Source organism: Lipotes vexillifer, unplaced genomic scaffold, assembly GCF_000442215.2.
Source record: "Lipotes vexillifer unplaced genomic scaffold, Lipotes_vexillifer_v1.1 scaffold492, whole genome shotgun sequence".
NCBI classification, from domain to species: domain Eukaryota; kingdom Metazoa; phylum Chordata; class Mammalia; order Artiodactyla; family Lipotidae; genus Lipotes; species Lipotes vexillifer.
In genome coordinates, this window is record NW_006780910.1 from 613,453 (window position 1) to 618,261 (window position 4,809).

Genomic DNA, 4,809 nt, shown 5'->3' on the forward strand with positions numbered 1-4,809 from the left:
CATCTCTAAGAGTGTCCTGTAAGAGTGTCAGACTCCAAAACAACAACCACAAAACAATGACATTTAACATACCATTAGAGTAGTAGCAGAGCCTAGGGGTCTCAAACAAATTCAGACGTTCCTTTAAGTGTGTAACTAGGGCCACGCATTTATGTAGAATTTAGAAAAGGGGAATGTTGGGAGGTAATTTCCCTGGCATTTCTACATGTCTCGGACTACCTTTCCAAGGGTATTTGCACAGCAAACAGCCTTGGAAGTGGGAGATAGTATCTCCCTCTGGGTCAAAGGGCAGATTTGTTTCCTGATCAGCATAATAGATAGAGAACCTCTCCATCCCTGAAGAAATTCTATCATAATAAAATCTTTCTCCTCTCCCCACAGAAGATTTTTGTTGTTCCAGGGTAAAGATAATGCCTCTCTTTGGAGAGGAGGATGGGAAAGTTGCCATCAACCCTTAAATAAGACCAGAGTTTCCTAAGCTCAGTATTCCTCAGCTGTGACACAGATCCCGTGTGTGCTCAGCACCCACCAGATTCACTCTGCTTTGACGCCCATGGACTTGAGGGACAAGGGGAGCCAATGTAAACCTGAAACATGTTGCCTATTTTGCTCCGAGCAATTTACTTCCTAAATTCATTTGGGCTTGTTGTTTCCTTACTGGCCAATTTCTGGAAGTTTGGCATGGCCTAGTAGTTACACTGATATTTGGGAACGGCTTAACCCACTTGACGGAGAAGAAACAAAGATGTGGCATATGTGGCTATAGCTGCCCCATTTTCTTTCCTTCTCTCTCAGGAAATAGAAGCGCTGAATGTTAGCTAGCCAGCCCCAAGGCCTCCCCAAATAAAAGCATTTCACAGGCTTCCTTGCAGCTAGATGTAATTACAGGTCTAACATTTGACCAGGGCAATGCAAAGAGAAGTGGTCTGTGTAACATCTAAGAATTGTTCCTGAAGGAAGCTGCCCTCTCCTTCTATTTTCTCCTTCTTGCGGGTCAGAATGTAGAAATGCTGGCTGGAGTTCGAGGAGCCATATTGGATCATGAGGTAAAAGTAGGAATGGGAGCCATGCTTTTCAGAGCAAAAACAGAGAAGGATCAAGATAGAAGGAGCCTGGTCCTTGACACCATGGACCATCACTCCAGCAGCCTTGGACTGCTGACTTAGACGTTGACATAAGAGAAAAATTAACTTCTATTTTGTTTATCCCCATGTTATTTTGAAATTTCTGCCACTCACAACCAAATCTACTTCCAGCAATAGAAGAGACATGGGGATGTTCTTTAAGATGGATTTATCTGTCCAAGCACTACTCTTTCCTTATCAGAATTTAAAGAACAATGCAATGTCTCACTGGAAAAATTTAGGAATCCCACCCTTCCACCCCGCACCCTGCACAGGCAGCTGGCTGTGAGCTTCCTCAGAACCTCACTTCTATGGTCTGCTTCTTTTTAGTCTAACTTTTCCCACACAGACAGCCCGATCTGAAGATTGCTATCAATCAATGCCCACACAAACTAACAATTAATGTATGAAGAGGTTTTCATCAAAATAAAAATTAAGGCAGGCTATTCTAGGAATTCTTAGCAGAACTTAGACATTTCCTTGGGGTATAATAAAGTCAGTTGGTAAACCAAATGCACTTGATCAAATTTATTAAATGCACATATATAAAATCTTAGGACTCTGGAGCCATTACTTTAGCATCCTTCTTGGCGATCAGATGGAAGTCACTGTGTTGTCGTTCATACACTCCTTCGTTAAACAAATATTCGTTGAGTATATTCTATGTGTCAGTCACTGTTCTAGACAGTGATGAGCAGGACATTCCATGCTCTCATTGATTTCACATTCTATTAGGGGACATGACCAGTAAACAGGAAAAGAACAACAACAACAACAAAACAAGATACACTCACTACTGATATGGCCAAGAAGAGATCAAGTCTTAAAAAGAGGTATTATAAAAGAGATAAACTGTTTTGAAGAGGCTGATTTAAGTCGGATGCACAAGGAAGACCTATTCAACAAGGTAATATTTGAAAGGAGAACTGAATTATGAGACGGCTCCACTCCAGATGCAAAGACATGAGGGGAGAAGGGTCCCACTGGAGGAAACATCTGCACAAAATCTCTAGTACAATGAACAGGGGAATTTTTTGAGGAACAGACAGAGGCCAGTTGTGGCTAAAGTAGAGAGGGAAGGGGAGAGAGGGAAGAGCTGAGCCTGGAGAGGTGGGCAGGACCAGTTCATGTATTTATAACCCGTGGTGTACTAAAGCCAGCTCATATAGCTGTGAGAGAGTTGATTCTTCAGTCTTGTGAGCCTGTTGCTAAACACATCCCTGATTATAAGCTAAATTATATAAACTTAAAATTAAATAAATTACATTTAAGACAAAGGTTATAAATCCTCAAGATTTAATTATTTCATAATTACTTTACTCAATTTTATTGTCCATGCTCTTAAGTTTATTTACGCCCATTTTATCTGGGCAGTAAAAATACCACATAATAATATGTTACCACAACTCTCTTCTCAACATCATACGTACATTGATAGCTTGAAATCTGCCAAAGTGGGAATATTTACTCCATGGAAATCAGCAAGCACTACAAGTCAGGGGTGAAGTCAGTGGGTTGTTAAACATTTGCCACCATCCCACCAACAATAGTGACAGCAGCAAAGCCACAAGTAGGACTGGATCGAAGTCAGATGCCTCAGAGGCAGGACAACAATGTCAGTCAGGGACTGAAAACACGTTGGGGCAGAGTGGGCTCAGCTACTGGTCAGTAGAGCTATGGCATCAAATCCAAGCAGATAAGGGTAAGATTCGGTTTAAGAAAAATCCAAGGTCAAAGCCAGGGGAAGCCGCCGCAATAGTGGGGCTTGGCAAGGGCTGGTACTCAGCTGGTCAATGCAAGTACTGCCTCTTCCAAGAAGCACTTCCTCCAGGTGGGAGCCATCACCCCTCCTTGAGTCAGAGACGTCTTGACTTTTCTTCTGTAACTAAACCCGTAAATTCTCTCGTTGTCTTGTTTTCACTATTCTGTCTCCTCCTTCTAGATTAAGAACTCTCAGACTAGAGACCAAATCTTAGTCTTTCTAAATTCCAGGACTAAGCACGGTGTCTGGTGCATAATACTAAGTACTCAATTCATATTAGTTTAATCAGAAATGTAGAAAAATATGTACAAAAATGTTCAGGTCGGAAAACTTTGCGGGGGAGTGAAAACTTCATTAACAGGGGAAATAATTAAATTGCATTTCATTCACATAGTAGCCATAAAAATTATTTTTTAAATCATAAACATTTATCATACTAAAAATGCACACAATTCAACCCATGACAGATAAAATTAAAATATAAAGTTTTGTATTCCCCATTGTGTAAATATGCCAGGAAGAATACAAAAACAACAAAAAAGAATGAGAAAGAGGCGTTTTCTTTAGACTGTGGGATTGGGAGAGAGGTTTTTTTGTTGTCTTTGTTGTTATCTCTTCCATTTAAATGTCTATGAGGAAGGAAATTTGCAAAGAAAACAGGTAGCTTGCCTAGAAAACTTGCCCAAAGCTGTGTTGGATTTCTAATTAGATGTAAATGAGCTATCCTCCGGCTTTATTCTTTCCATCTCATCCCCTCTGGAAAGAGAAAGGGACAGATATTTATTCTGCATTTAAATATTTATTCCGTACCAGGCATATTGCAAAGGTTGTCTTACTTAATCCATTCTATTATATAACCCAGTGAGAGAGATTTTGAATATTCCCGTTGTATGGATGAGGAATCTGAGATATTGTGGTCTTGCAGGATAGGAGGCAAAAGACCTGGGGTGGTGATGTTAGTCTTGAGAAAAATACTCATCATCCTTTCCTGTTTACTCTTGAGCGACAGAAGAGCTCTCTGTGGAAGGTGAGGGTGGTATAAACACCCCTGTCCACTCAGAGACCCCTCTTCCCTGTAGAGCCTTGGTAGGTTTGCCCATTTGAAAGCTAGGGTCTAGGTGGCTGCAGTCATTATTCACTGAGTGGTAAATTTGGGAAACACATCTACTGAGGCCCACAGCCTACCAGACCAATGGGATGCTCAGTTTCTTGGTAAAACACATGCATGATCTTAGACAGAGATTCTTTTCCTAATTCTTCTGCATCTGTCTCACCACGGGGAAGCTGGCTAAACTCTAAGGTTGAGGAGACACTTGGGGGACTAGAAGTGAGTGAGATTCATCCATACAACCTAAAAATATATGTTAAGCTTTTGCTGCAATACTGGCACTGTTCTAGATTCAAGGATGTAACTGCCTCCCTGAGTTTATGTTCTTTTTAGGATGTGGACCTTAATAAAATTACGGGAATAAATTCAAATTTACAGCTGTAACAGAGGACATGAAGGAGATGTACATGATACTGAAAGAGCCTTTCCCCAGGAGGTTTTCTTGATCTCAGAATATGAAGTAGAACATACCTAGATGAAAGAGGAAGGGAGGAACCTGGAACTGTCTGGAAAGTTCCAGGCAGAAGCAACAGCATATGCAAACGTATGTGGTGGAAACAGTGGGGAACCTGGTTGAAGACGCAGCTGGAGAGCTAGAGAAAGCCAGACCATGCAGAGCCTTGTAGATCATTTTAAGATTGTTTTTTTTTTTAAATCTTTAGGCCGAAAGAGTTGCAAAGCCATTGAAGTATGTAACGAGACGGTGTTTCTCTGAGATTTGCATTATCACGAGATCACTCTGGCTGAAGTGTGGAGAGTGGAGGTGGGGTTGGGGGCAGGGTAAGAGCAGTTAAGACGTGATTACATTTGTCCTG